The sequence below is a fragment of the Sminthopsis crassicaudata genome, chromosome 4 (assembly GCF_048593235.1).
Source record: "Sminthopsis crassicaudata isolate SCR6 chromosome 4, ASM4859323v1, whole genome shotgun sequence".
Classification (NCBI taxonomy): Eukaryota; Metazoa; Chordata; class Mammalia; order Dasyuromorphia; family Dasyuridae; genus Sminthopsis; species Sminthopsis crassicaudata.
The window spans coordinates 387,819,496-387,835,779 of record NC_133620.1 but is presented as its reverse complement, the minus strand read 5'-3'; positions in this window follow the sequence as shown (position 1 = coordinate 387,835,779).

Genomic DNA, 16,284 nt, shown 5'->3' with positions numbered 1-16,284 from the left:
AAAACTTGAAATTCAAAAAATAAAAGGTGAGATTAACAAAATTGAAAGTAAAAAAACTATTGAATTAATTAATAAAACAAAGAGTTGGTTCTATGAAAAAAACCAACAAAATAGACAAACCCTTAGTAAACCTGATTTAAAAAAAGGAAAGAGAAAAAGCAAATTGTTAGTCTTGAAAATGAAAAGGGTGAACTCACCACTAATGAAGAGGAAATTAGAACAATAGTTAGGAGCTACTTTGCTCAACTTTATGCCGATAAATTCGATAACTTAAATGAAATGGAAGAATACCTTCAAAAATATAGCTTGCCCAGATTAACAGAGGAAGAAGTAAGTAGTCTAAATAGTCCCATCTCAGAAAAAGAAATAGAACAAGCTATTAACCAACTTCCTAAGAAAAAGTCCCCAGGACCAGATGGATTTACATGTGAATTCTACCAAACATTTAAAGAACAACTAACTCTAATGCTATGTAAACTATTTGAAAAAATAGGGATTGAAGGAGTCCTACCAAATTCCTTCTATGACACAGACATGGTACTGATACCTAAACCAGGTAGATCGAAAACTGAGAAAGAAAACTAGAGACCAATTTCCTTAATGAATATTGATGCTAAAATCTTAAATAAGATATTAGCAAATAGACTTCAGAAAATCATCCCCAGGATAATACATTATGACCAAGTGGGATTTATACCAGGAATGCAGGGTTGGTTTAATATTAGGAAAACTATTAGTATAATTGACCATATTAATAATCAAATTAATAAAAACCATATGATCATCTCAATAGATGCAGAAAAAGCATTTGATAAAATCCAACATCCATTCCTACTAAAAACGCTTGAGAGTATAGAAATAAATGGACTATTCCTTAAAATAATAAGGAGCATATATTTAAAACCTTCAGTAATCACCATTACTTTTCAATATAGTACTAGAAACTCTAGCCTCGGCAATAAGAGCCAAGAAAGAGATTCAAGGAATTAGAGTAGGAAATGAGGAAATCAAATTATCACTTTTTGCAGATGACATGATGGTATACTTAGAGAACCCCAAAGAATCTGCTAAAAAGCTATTAGAAATAATTCAGAATTTTAGCAAAGTTGCAGGATACAAAATAAATCCACATAAATCATCAGCATTTTTATACATTAACAACACAATCCAACAGCAAGAGATACAAAGAGAAATTCCATTCAAAATAACGGTTGATAGTATAAAATATTTGGGAATATATCTACCAAAGGAGAGTCAGGAATTATATGAGCAAAATTACAAAACACTTGCCACAAAAATAAAGTCAGATTTAAATAATTGGAAAGACATTCAGTGCTCTTGGATAGGCCCAGCGAATATAATTAAGATGACAATACTCCCTAAACTAATCTATTTATTTAGTGCTATACCAATCAGACTTCCAAGAAACTATTTAAATAACCTAGAAAAAAATAACAACAGAATTCATATGGAACAACAAAAGGTCAAGAATTTCAAGGGAAGTAATGAAAAAAAAATTAAGTGAAGGTGGTCTAGCTGTACCTGATCTAGAACTATATTATAAAGCAACAGTCACCAAAACCATTTGGTATTGGCTAAGAAATAGACTAGTTGATCAGTGGCATAGGTTAGGTTCACAGGGCAAGATAGTGAATAAAAATAGCAATCTAGTGTTTGACAAACCCAAAGATCCCAAATTTTGGGATAAGAATTCATTATTTGACAAAAACTGCTGGGAAAACTGGAAATTAGTATGGCAGAAACTAGGCATGGACCCACATTTAACACCACATACTAAGATTAGATCAAAATGGGTCCAAGATTTAGGCATAAAAAAACGAAATCATAAATAAATTGGAGGAACATGGGATGGTTTACCTCTCAGACTTGTGGAGGAGGAAGGAGTTTGTGTCCAAGGGAGAACTAGAGAGCATTATTGATCACAAAATAGAACATTTTGATTACACCAAATTAAAAAGTTTCTGCACAAACAAAACTAATGCAAACAAGATTAGAAGGGAAGTAACAAATTGGGAAAACATTTTTACAGTTAAAGGTTCTGATAAAGGCCTCATCTCCAAAATATACAGAGAATTGACTTTAATTTATAAGAAATCAAGCCATTCTCCAATTGATAAATGGTCAAAAGATATGAACAGACAATTTTCAGATGATGAAATTAAAACTATTTCCACTCATATGAAAGAGTGTTCCAAATCACTATTGATCAGAGAAATGCAAATTAAGACAACTCTGAGATATCATTACACACCTGTCAGATTGGCTAAGATGACAGGAACAAATAACGATGAATGTTGGAGGGGCTGTGGGAAAACTGGGACACTGATGCATTGTTGGTGGAGTTGTGAAAGAATCCAACCATTCTGGAGAGCAATCTGGAATTATGCCCAAAAAGTTATCAAAATGTGCATACCCTTTGACCCAGCCATACTACTACTGGGCTTATATCCCAAGAAAATACTAAAGAATGGAAAGGGACCTGTATGTGCCAAAATGTTTGTGGCAGCCCTTTTCATAGTGGCTAGAAGCTGGAAGATGAATGGATGTCCGTCAATTGGAGAATGGTTGGGTAAATTATGGTATATGAAGGTTATGGAATATTATTGTTCTGTAAGAAATGACCAACAGGAGGAATACAGAGAGGCTTGGAGAGACTTACATCAACTGATGCTAAGTGAAAAGAGCAGAACCAGAAGATCATTATACACTTCAACAATGATACTGTACGAGGATGTATGTTGATGGAAGTGGATATCTTCAACATAGAGAAGAGCTAATCCAATTCCAATTGATTAATGGACAGAATCAACTACATCCAGAAAAGGAACAATGGGAAATGAGTGTAAACTGTTATTTTTATCTTCTGAATCCAATTCTTCCTGTGCAACAAGAAATTCGGTTCTACACACATATATTGTATCTAGAATATACTGTAATATATTTAACATGTACAAGACTGCCTGCCATCTGGGGGAGGGGGTTGGGGGAGGAAGTGAAAAAAATCTGAATAGAAGTAAGTGCAAGGGATAATGTTGTAAAAAATTACCCATGCATATGTACTGTCAAAAAAAAAGTTATAATTATAAAATAAAATAAAAAATTTAATTTAATATTTATTTATTTTTGACAGTCTTCTTTTTAAATTTTGAATTCTAAATTCTCTCCTTTCCTCCCACCTCCTTCAATATTTTTTACTGGTCCCATTAGTCAGATCTGTAATTTGAATGATTCTTTTCTTACTCATGAGCGCCTCCTCGTGCTTAGATTGGTAAAGATATTGATTTCATGAAAAAATAAGATTTGCCTAAATGGAGAGAAAAGAGGAGGGGAAATTAAACAGTTATTTTTAACATCATTCTTATTAACTAGAAAATCTTCAAGTTCAAACAATGGTAATGATTGTAATGTGAGTCATCACATCTTCCTTGGAATTGAGGGTGAAAAAAGGTAGTACAGGGGATATAGAATGATGGACTTGAAATCAGGAAGAACTGAATTTGACTCAGATATTTATTACTGCTGTGAATAATACTTCTCTGAACCTCAACTTCTTCATCTGTAAAATGGGGATAATATTTAGATTATGAATATCCTTCAGAGTTGTTAGAGGCTTAAAGAAAATAATGTATACACAGTACTATACAAAATTTCAAGTGCTATGTTTATGTCAGCTGTCATACCATGCACATTCAAATATAGCAGCAAAGGTATAATTTTGGGGGGCAATCATGTTCTGGAAGGATGGCTATGGGACATAGCAAATGGCAATGAATGGGGCACAAGCAAATGAAGATCTAAAGACCAAAAAAGAATGAATGGTGGAAAACTAACAAAAACAACAATAGCAACAATAGCTGCCTACCTTCTTTCCAGTGGAAACTCTCAAAAGTACAGGATGAGAACAAAATATGTGATGGTTTAACAATTTACTCCCATAACTGTGCCTGTGGCTAAACTCTACCTCAACAATATTGAGGTTTAGGATAAGTTTAAAGGATATATGAATTTCAGCATGGTTAAGGAATGAAGTTGGCAATGGAGAGCTAATCATGAAATAGCTAATAATGCAGCTGTTTTGGTTAAAAAGATATATGTGTTTCCCCTTAGTCTTGTTCCAGGGGCTTCCTTTGAACTACCTAAGGTTGTAATGATAAATAAGTTTAATTGAATGTTTTCTTTGGCTCAAAAGAGATGGCTCAATTGAGATGCACTAAGGCAGAATCATGATAATCCTAATGCTCAGATCTTTCAGATTTATGATTTTAGCTGGGAGATATTTAGGGGATGTCATGTTCAAAAGAGTATTATATTCATCTTTCCCACTTGAGGGGTACTATTCAGATTAATGGGTAGTATATATATGCATATATATATGTATATATATATATAAATACACATATAGAGCAAGTGGCACATTTGATAGAGTATTGGGCCTGGAGTGAGGAAGACTCATCATCCAATGTTCAAATTTGGCCTCAAACAATTACCAGTGCTGGGATCCTAATCAAGTCACTTAATCCTGTTTGCCTTGATTTCCTCACCTATAAAGTGAACTGAAGAAAGAAATAGCAAAACACTCCAGCATCTCTGTCAAGAAAACTCCAAATGAAGTCACAAAGAATTGGACAGGATTAAAAAATTAAAAACAATATATATTTATACACATATAAATAATATTTTATATATGTAATAAATAGATTTTATATACATGCATGTGTATGTATACGTACACATAGAAATGTAGCCCCAGTTAATTACTAGCTCTGTTGCTCTGGGTCAATCACTTAATTCTATTTACAGGTATAGCACTTTGCAAACCTTAACTCTCTAATATAAATACTATGTTTATTTTCATATAACTGATGTCATTTTAATCTCCCAACTGCTCCACTGGGTTGGTGCTAGAGGAGTCCTGATCTCCATGTTATGGATCAGAAGTGGGATGAGAACGAGTAATTGATTTGCTCATGGTCTTATAGTGTGTGAGTATCTCAAGCCTTCCTGATTATAAGTTCAACATTGTACTACCCGATGCCCCATGTGCCTATACACACATATATAAGCATATGTGCCTATATATACACACCTAAGTGTTTCTGTGAAGGTCATTCACTTTTCTCATATGAGACTCCTGGAATAGTTATCCCAAATTTAGGGTTTTCTATGTGTCTAGATTTGGTAAAAAAATTATAGTTCCCAAGTCCCCAGTAATGTTTTTTATTTATTTTCTAGTCACCTAGATCACAAAATTATTTCAAAGCAAAGCTATATATAATAAAAGATGGTTTAATAAAAACCCCACTAGAACATTTTTCCTATAAACCTAAGGCATACTGCTCCATAAACACACATACCGTCTATGGGATGAGTTGGCATCCATAGGGATCACAATAAGGAGCTATACATAAGGAACAAGGAATGTGTATGGAGGAACAGCTCATGCCTCTAGTGTTACAGGACCACTGATGATATGTTTGGGAACATCATCAAAATGCTCTCCCTGAGCCTAATCTCCAGATTGGCATCTCTGTAAAACAGATTATTCCACTGGTCTCTGATGGCTCCATGGTAATTATTAGGGATAGAGTATAAACCAAAAGATGTTCTACTGTCTTCTAGAAAAATACAGGAGGAAACATTGAGCATTGATCTGCTGCTCTTGGATGGATGTTGTTCCCTGTTCCCAGCTTCTAGGTTTATCTCTTTAGGACCACTAGCTGATCAATAGAGCTCCAGTCTGCTGAACTAGAGGTGTCAAAATATTGCCAGCACTGCTAACTCTCCCAAGTGCTTCCCAAATCAGATTAAGATAAAATAAAAAAAAAAATTTTCTAAAAATAAATAAAAATATAATAGAATATAAATAATGTTAATATATGATTTTCTAGATCAATGTCCCCATCAGGATCTTTAGGTGGGGTTTATTATTGTTCTGTCATTTTCATTTGTGTTCAACTCTCTATGTCCCCATTTGGGGTTTTCTTGGCAAAGATAATGGAGGGGTTTACCATTTCATTCTCTAGCTTATTTTAGAGATCAGCATGCGGAGGTAAACCTGGTTAAATGACTTGCCCAGTGCTATGGTCCAGTCTAGCTCCTCTGAAGGGCTCAGAATAAGTCCTTGTCAGGATAAGGAAAAGTCCTGGCCCCACGTGTGGACGCCAATTGTAGCGTGCTGTTGTCTCCAGAAGCTGACAATAGCTCTCTGGGAAGAGATCTGCTGTGTCTATTCAAATCTCTCAGACAGATTCTTCTTCCTGTAGAGAACCGTTGTCTCCAGACAGTTGCCGTTAACTCTTGTCCAGAGAAGTGACTTCCCTTCCTGCAGAGAGCCGCGTCAAGCCTGATGTAGAGCAGAGACTTCTTCTATCTCTGGAGTGCTGTCCTCTTTTATCCTCCCAGAGAATGGGCGTGGGATAATGCAAGGGCTTCTGGGAAGAAGTACTCCAACCAATGAGCTTGCTCCTCTTAGAATTCCTAACGTGTAAACTCCCTTTAAAGGCCCAAACCAAAGGTCTGAGCCAGAGAACTGTCAAGTCAACCTGAGTTCTCACCTAGTAATCCTAACAGCCCAGGGTCTTTCTGACTCTCGTTCTGACACTTTATCTGCTGCTCCACCTAACTATCCCTTAGGTAGGGTTTAATGGTCCCTCTTTCTATTTGAGTATGAGACCACTGGGCTATAATATAATGGCTAGAACTTCTTGTTGAATCCAGGTTAACAGGTTTTTTGTTTTGTTTTGTTTTTATCATAGCCAATATACCTAGTTAAGAAAAGTCAAACAGAATAGTCATAGGCTAAGATGAAATCTTCCCTCCTTCCCCCTTGTCTAGGAGGAGAACAAAGTCATTTGTTACAAATAACTCTCTAATTTAGAGTTAGATATTTCTGAAGTTCTCTCTGGCTTAGCACAGAAATTAATTTAATGTACAACAAAAAGTGAACTAAGAAGATAGGTTATGGCTTTCTACTCAACAAATTCAGATTCCTGACTTTATTATAAATGTCAATAGCAAAGTTTATAAGGATGCTGTATTCTGACTAATGAAAAATCTTATTTCTTCTCAATATCTATATCTATGTACATTTACCTATAAATGAATATACATATGTGCAAAATTGATCTTGCCAGAATTAGAACATGTTTTATATGTACAAGATAGATCAGAGGATGACCTTTTGAAATTAATTAAAATAATAATAAATTCCTATATTTGCATGGGCTTATAATGTGCTTTTAAATGTCTTATGCTATTTGATGAAAATAGGTATACCCTTCTTACTTCTATCAAAGTTACTTTGTTGGATAGTTAGATAAAGAAGAGAGACTGAAATCTAATACACAGTCTATCCTGTAGGCTCAAGTATTCCACTCAACAACTGAACCTTATCATTATGGGTACTTCTGCCTACAATGCAGATAGCAATCTATTTGGCCTTCTCAACCTAGAAGACTCTCTTCTATGTCCTTCCATAGGCCTATCATATAGGGTCCAACCAATATATTTGAGGGCCTTTCTAGCAATGGAGGACAAAAGCTATTCATCATTTGTCTCTTACTTTGGATAGATTATGGTCAATGCAGATAGGAAGATTAGAAGACCTGAATCTTTTGCATTTGTTTTTAAATTCTACTCAATTACAGGAAAGGAAATGTGAATGAGAATACTCTCATGTTCAGAAAAAAATAAATGAATTTAGGGCTTGAGATTAAGTATTCTAACTATAGTGTTTAGGATTGTGCCCAGCATTTAGTAAGTACTTAATATACTCTTACTGCCTGACTGATTACTATAAGATTATTGGAAGGAAAATACATTGTAAAGTTTTAAGTGCTCTAAAAATGTTAATTATTTATTATTGATACCACGTTTGACCACATCTCACATTCACTCTTCAATTCACTCAACCACTCATTCATTCATTCAATGTCTTATTAAGCAATTACTTTGTATCTTAGATAAACTAAGATAAACCTATTACTAATGTTAGAACAATTTATTGGCTTTCTAAAGTATTTGATTTGAGGAGGAAAGGACAAGCTTAAAAGAGACACAGATTGGTTAAACTCTATAGCTGATGAGAACAAGGATAGATGACCAATCATAGAAAAACAACCACTTAAGGAGTAGAGTCATTAACTGGAGAAAGTATAGGTGGAAATCATCATCTATTTCGGGCACTGAAAAAGTGCCAGGATATTTCATTTATAAATGTCAGGTTCATAAAGTGCCCTCCATCTCTTAAAATCGTCGTTTGTTTCTCCTGTGACTTACAGTATTTATCATTGAACTATAAACAGAGACTATCCAAGGAGATAAATTTCCAAGCAGTCCATATCTGTCATTCCAGAAAAAGAGTAGGAGGTAAATGGTTTATTTCTCTACTGAGAAGTCCCTCAAGGGAGATACATTCAGAGAAATAGAAAATAATTGTCAATTGTTACTTGTAGCATCCTCCTCCCCACCACATGCAAAGGACTTCATAGCCCCACAATTCAAAGTTAGTGCTTACTCAGGCCTGAAGTCTACAGTTTTCTCTTGAGGCACAGAAAAAAATATAACTATTTTCAGGTAATTGAGGAAAGAGAAGAGGAAACAACAACAACAATAACTGGAAATCAAATGTTTTGATTTGAACAATATTCCTAAGAGGCAAAAGAAGATAATGGTAAACATCTTAGCAGCTAATTAAAGCCATTCTGAATAGGGTTGTTAGGGCCGAGGCAACTCACTTGCAGATTTTTATTAGCCCTTTTCATAACGAACTATTATTTTAATAACAATATAAGAATAATGTCATTACATTTTGTCAAATAGTAACAATTGACATCTATGTAGTATACTATAACTTACAAAACACTCATTGCATTATAAATGTCAGAGAAAGAGGGTAGGCATTATTTCCTCTCATTTTACAAAGGGAAAACTGAGGCTTACAGAGATTATGCACTTTGCCCCAAGGAGTGTGTAAGCAGAACAATTATGTGAGCTGAGCCCCTGGAAGACCTGAATTGGAACAGCATCTGCCATTCCTAGGTTAAGGGAATATGTTCTTTCTGAAAGAGCAGAGAAGTATCCTAGGGGCAATTTTAGTCTAGTGATATGCAAGCCCAATTAAGCCGTATATTCAGCAGAGGCATCCTGCCCGGTGAGGAGCTGTATTGTTGAACCATCTATTCACCTGATATACTGTTCTGCTTGAAGAACAAGTGGATTGACCTATCCACCATACATGTCATGGCTACTAGTGAATTTTAGGAAGATTCTTTGAAGACAGAAAGTACAATTCTGGACAAGAAACTAAGATAACAGAGCTTCTCCACCAGCCAATACTGCCCCATCCATATGTGGAACCATTGCTTTCATTTGATTTATCTTAATTTGATTGTGAAGATCATCTGATAAGATCAAGAGCCAGCTCCTGAGGTTCTTTCTCTACTTAAACTGCCAAGGACTCAAATTCTACTGCTGAGAGCATCACTCTGATGGACTGGCCATGTTGTCCCAATACCAAATGCACATTTCCCTAAAAGATTATCTTATGGTAATCTTATGGAGAACTCACATGAGCCAAGTACTCACATGAAGGTCAGAAGTGATACAAGGACACTTTCAAGATCTCTCTGAGGAATTTTTTTTAGTATCTATTGTGAGACATGGGAGATGCTGGTACTGAACTTCCCAGCATGCCATCCCCACATAAAAGAAGATGCTGTGTGTTCCATAAGCAACGTAGAATTTCAGTAGCTCAAAAGAAACGTGAGATGTACAAATTTTAGGATATTTTCATCCCCAAACTTCATACGGGCTATTTGTGCTCGACCTGTGGCAGAACCTTCTGACTCAAATTGGTTTGGACACACTGTACATTGACCCCAACATAGTGATGTCATTTTGGTCCTCTTCAAATATAAAGGACAACAATCCACATAACCATTAACTGCTATAATACCCAGACATTTGGCAAGCAAAATTAAGTACACACAGTCATTGATTTATTTATTCAGTCTGGCACTAGAGTGCTATATTTTAAAAAAAAAGGAAGTACATATGTATTTCTTCATTCTGGTGTTCCCATGCTCTGTGAGAATGAGGTAAAACTCAGAGCTTTAGAACTGGAAGAATGCTTAGCAGTCATCTAGAATGAGTTAAAAGTAAGAAATGTCAGAAGGACGAGAGCATATCCAAATATTTAAGATCTTTTGGCTCTTTAGTCCTTTGTATCTTGGCACTGTTAACTGAATACCTTGCCAAAGATACATTGCAAGCTTAGCAAAATGATTGGCTTCCTTCCGGACTGCAATATAGAAATTTGGTTGGCATTCCCCCCTATGCCTCCAAATGAACCATATTTCCTTTCTCTTTCTTCTCAGCTTCCTGTGCCAACCTTAAAATGCCTTGATTTTCCATCAAAAGAAAGAACACGATTTGCTTGGAGTGCCTGAAGATTTTAAGTCTTGCTTTTTGTCTGGAGAATGGACCCTCTTCCCCTTTGATTGGCCCTATGAGCCTTAAATCTCTGCCCATCTCATCTCTTTCTTGAATTTGTATTTTCTTACCTGATTATTTGGTAAGGTTCCACTCATACAGAAATGAGTATATTCTGTTGCAATTGACCACATCATTGGACGTCCAACTTATCATTTTGCCCATGTGGAACAGCCAAGCCTTGGGTAATTTCTCATGTTGGGCTGTAGCTGGAGCATTTTAAGAACAACTTACTTGTTTGTATTTTAAGAAGTCACTTTTTGTATTTATGTGGAAAATGCAGTGTCTAATCTGGGTAATCTAGAAAGATTTTATAAGATCACTGAAGTGTTTTTTAAGCTATGATCTAATTGGTGGATTTGTAAAATGATACAAATATTTTGGAAAGTATTTTGGAATTATGTAGATAAAATAACTAAAACATCCATAATCTTTGAACCAGAGACTCCATTAGTGGGCTTGTACCTCAAGGAATTCATCAATAAGAAGAAAGTATCCAAAACAAAAAATTTATAGCAGCACCCTTTATGATGGCTAAAAATTGAAAACAGACTAAAAAACAGACTTAATTGGGATTGACTAAACAAATTGTGTTATATGAATATAATGGAATAGTATTATGTTCTAAGTATAAGCTGACCACTAAGGCAGAAGGTCAAAAGCATAGCTGGAAAGTACACTCTTCATTCACAATGGAACATTCCCAAGGTCCTCCTTTGATGACTTATCATGGTGTTGAGATGACCCTGTGTACTGAAGATTTATGCCAGCAAAACACAGACCTTGGCAGGTCCTGCCATGTTGTAAAGGTTTCACGTAGAAGCATGCTTGTCTGCATTATATCTGTCATTTGAGCGCTAGTCTACTAAGTTCAGAAGCTCATTATCAAGTTGACTGCAGGATAATGAATTTTTCAGCCATAGTATCTCTGCAAAAAGACTGTCCACTTAACTGTAGAGAAATTGCTGCCTTACTCAATATGGAATCTCAGATCCTTGTCATTTAAAAGTATTTTAGTAAAAACAATCATTTCATTAATCAATCAACAAGTATTTATTAAACATCTATTATTTATCAGACATTGTGACAGCTTCTGGGAATATAAAGACAAAACTGAAGAAGTTCTTGCCCTCATTGGGCTTACTTTCTGTCAGAGAGAATGTATAAATGAATAAGTAAATAATAATTATATTAATAGCTAACATTTGCCTACTCCAAGTCTTTTTGAAAATGTTTTTATGTGTTTCCTGAGTTGATGCAGGCAACAAAAAGTTATCAGCTAGTGGAAATTTTTAAAAATGTTTATTATTTTTTATTACAGCTTTTTATTTTTAAAACATATGCATGGATAATTTTTCAACATTGACCCTTGCAAAACCTTGTGTTGCAAATGTTTCCTTTCCTTCCCTCTACCCCCTCTTCTAGATGGCAAATAGTCCAATATATGTTAAATATGTTTTAAAAAGTTATGTGTCAAATCCAATATATGTATACATATTTATATAGTTATGCTACACAAGAAAAATCATATCAAAATAGGGAAAAAATGAGAAAGAAAACAAAATGCAAGCAGTGAAGGCAAGAATAAAAAATGCTATGCTGTGATCTACACTCAGTTCCCACAGTCCTCTCTCTGGGTGTAGATGGCTCTCTTCACCTTAAGATCATTGGAATTGATCTGAATCATCTCATTGTTGGAAAGAGCCACGCCCATCAGAATTTTTTTATATAATCTTTATATAATCTTCTTGTTATCATGTATAATGATTTCCTGGTTCTGCTCACTTCACTTAGCATCAGTTCATGTAAGTCTTTCCAGGCCTCTCTGAAATCATCCTGCTCATCATTTCTTATAGAACAATAATATTCCGTAACATTCATAGACCATAATTTATTCAGACATTCTCCAATCAATGGGCATCCACTCAGTTTCCAGTTTCTTGCCATTACAAAAAGGGCTGCCACAAACATTTTTGTAGTGGCCAATTTTTTAAAGAACTTTGTTCTGAGGTTTTTGTTGTTGTTCAGTCATTTTTCTGACATGTCAAATTCTTCATGACTCCATTTGGGGTTTTCTTGGCTAAGATATTGGAGTGGTTTACTATTTCTTTCTCTAGGTCACTTTATAGGTAAGGAAAGTGAGACAAGCTAATAAGATGAGTCTTTTTGACTCAAGACCCAGAATTCTATCCACTGGGTCATTTCACAGCTGTTTACACTGAATTAGCTTGCTTATAAGGACATGTACATTTTTTTTTTTTAAAAAGGAGAACAAATTATTGTTACTAACCTCTGTTATAATCTTTGTGATATTACTAGAAGTACCTTATATCAAGTATCAGAGGACATTGGAATTGGAACAAGGAAGGCATAAGATTTTGGTCCTTATATTTACTAGCTGAGTGAGCAAAGACAAAATATTTAACCTTTCTGAGCCTCAGTTTACCCTTTATATTAACAAAAGAATAATATTACTTGAACTATCTGCTTTGGAGATTTATTGTAAGCTAGGAGACCTGGGCTTCAATCCTAAGATTCTTACTGGTTGTGTGACCGTGGGGAAAACTATTTAATTTTTTAGAGACTCAGTTTCCTCATCTGTAAAAAGGGTGGCTAATGCTTATATCACCCACCCCACAGGATGTTATGCAAGATATCCCATAAATCATAAAGTGTTACATATGTTAGTCATGATTAACCTACAGTAGGAGAGAGGTGGACTAGGAAGACTGGAATCAATTTGTATCCCATTCACCCAGCCTAGCAGAAGCTTATACAGCATTCATGGAGAGAATATGATGGGGCTAGAAGACAAAACAAAGAATTGCTGTGGATGACAAGTTGGCGGCTTGTGGTTGGGGGTAGCTGGTAAAAGGAAAAGAATAAGGGAGTTGGTAAGACTGGTCTTCAAGTCTTTGGCAACTTCCCAATGAAACCCCAGTTTGGGGAAACAAATAGAAGTTTAAATGTTAGTTTGGAGTGAAACAGCCTCTATACTTGGTTACCAACTTGCCTAAAGCTTCCTTTATTGTTCTTGCCAACACCACTAAGCCACTGTCCATTATGTAGTTTTCTGTTGGATATTGTGTAAAAGGTTTTTTTGTTTCCACGAAAGGAAGTAAAAATAGATCATTCAAAGATCTGAACAGATCCTTGCTTCTGGCCACAGGTGTTTTGTTTGATTTGGATGAAGTTTGGGAAATGCAGTTAGGCTCTGGTGACAATTACAGACTACAATTTATGACTTGAATGAAAACATGAACTTTACTTCCAAAGCCACCCCCTTTTCCCAGTTTTCCTTTATGTAGAGATTCAGCTCAAGTTTTAGGTTACTAACATGGGCTGGCTCTAAATGGCAACTCATATTTAATCCAAAGAAGAATCTTAAAACAGTAAAATGTATTACAATTCCCTTTAAATATATTAAGACATCTTCTCTTTCCTATCATTTAGAATATATCCCTAAATTCTTTTTTTCTCCTCCAAGAATCTTGTCCCAGGCCTGGAATATAATAATTATTATAATTATCATTGATATAGTACTTAAAGCTTTGCAAAGTGCTTTATATTGATTATCTTGTTTGATGTTCATAACAACCCCAAATACAGTTTCTTTTTTGTTTTGTTTTGTTTTTGCTGAGGCAATTGGGGTTAAATGACTTGCCCAGGGTCACGCAGCTAGGAAGTGTTAAGTATCTGAGACCAGATTTGAATTGAGGTCCTCCTGACTTCAGGGTTGGTGCTCTATCCACTGCCCCACCTAGCTGCCTCTTCTTATCTTTTTGAGAAACAGTGTAGAATTATGATTAGAGACCTGGATTTGGATTTTTGCTCTTGTCTCAGATACTTATGAGCTATGTGACCTAAGATGAATCTTAATTGCTCTGAGCATCAATTTCTTATCTGTAAAATGAGGGGACAAAGATGGTGAAGATCAACCTTGAAAAAAGAGCCTTCAGGACTCTTTAATATCTTACAAATCAGTCAGTCATTAACATCATCACCCACCACAAGTCAATGAGTCATACTGGTCAAGCACCCATGGAAAATATTTAGACTTCCTTTTGTTATCTATGACAGCACTGGGTATTTCCCTTCATCATCCAAATGTTCTAATTTCAGGGGATAAAATCCAAGATTGTACTGGAAGCTGGTTGTTAAATTTTCAGTGACAGCATTTACAGCTTAGAAATCTGCAAATTCCACAAGTCCATATTTGATTTATTACTTAGTTGATTGTTTAGATTTAATAAAAATGTGGAGAAAATGTTAATGATGTAGATTAAACTTTATGACTTTTTTAATATTTTATTTTCCCCAGTTATATTTTTTAAAATTTACATTTATTTTTAAGACTTTAGAGTTCCAATTCTCTCCCTTTCTCCCCATCACCCACCCCCCATTGAGAAGGCACATGTGGAGTTATGTAAAACATTTCCATAAAAATCATATTGTGAAAGAAAACAAATCTCATTCCTCCAAAAAAGACCCTCATGAAAAAAAATTATGCTTCAGTCTATATTCAGACACCCAGATTGAACTTTAAAAAGTATGTTTCATGTATAATTTTTTCAGAAAGTTAGTTGTTAAAAATGTACCAGCATACCCCTGACCTAACTATAGAATAATTGAAGCGTTAAAATTTCTGCTTTGTAGGGTTCATCTAATGCATTCCTAAGCCAATTCCTTTATATTTTGCACTAATTGACTTTCATTGACTTAGAGTATATCACTTAGTTAAACAGAACCTCAGTTGTCTCATCAGTAAAATGATATGATATCAGTACTGCAAATCTCACAGGGTTTTTGTGGAGCTTAATGAGATAATGTACATGAAAGTTATTTGCGAATGGTAAAGACAGACAAGTAAGAGTTACTATTGTTATTTCCATCTCTTCTTGATCTGCATGTTTTACTTTATTTGGTAAAAATTGGAGCATACTTGACATTCTGGCTCAACCTCCTAATCTCCTCCCCCAATCTTTGAATAATTTTCCTCTTCACCTCTACCACATGGAACCCCCAGCTCCCTTCAAGGTTCAGCTCAACTGCCATCTTCAGGAGATTTCTCCTGATTTTCTCTAGTTATTAGTCCCTCCTTTCTCAACTTCCATCACTTTGCATTTATTTTGCATATAGATTATATGCTATAACCATTAAGTATGCCCTCAGTAAAGTGTAAGTTTGTTGAGGGCAAGGACTCCCGGGTTTGCATCCCTAGGACCTAGCATAGTGCCTGATACAATAAATATGAGTTGACTGACTGACTGACTGCCATCTATATGATTGATAAATGTGATTGATAAAATTGGTTGCATGGGCTTGTCTCAATTGTCCTTGGCTTCAGCTTCTTTATGTGTAAAATGAGGAGTATTTGAATGATCGTAAGTTTTCCTTCAGCCATAAGTTCTGTGATCCTTTAAAGCTGCTCCCTCTGCAGAGATAAGAAGAGAAAAGCAAGAGCTCTGACAAGTAGACTACTTTTTTCATTGTTGATCACATTTCACCTCTCTGTGCCCTGGAAGGTATAATGCAAGTTTCCCTGTATGTAGGTGGCAGGAAACTACAGTAAATGTCCTATTGATGATAGTGGTTGACATTTATTTGTTATGATAGCATCTATCACTATGTAGATTGGTTTTTTTAAGTCTTTATTTGTAAGAAAAATACAAAATAACAAAGGATATCCATAATGAAGCCTCATATACAACACAAATAAAAAAGTACAGTACAATAACCACCACAGGAGAGTTCCCCAAAAAGGGACCATGC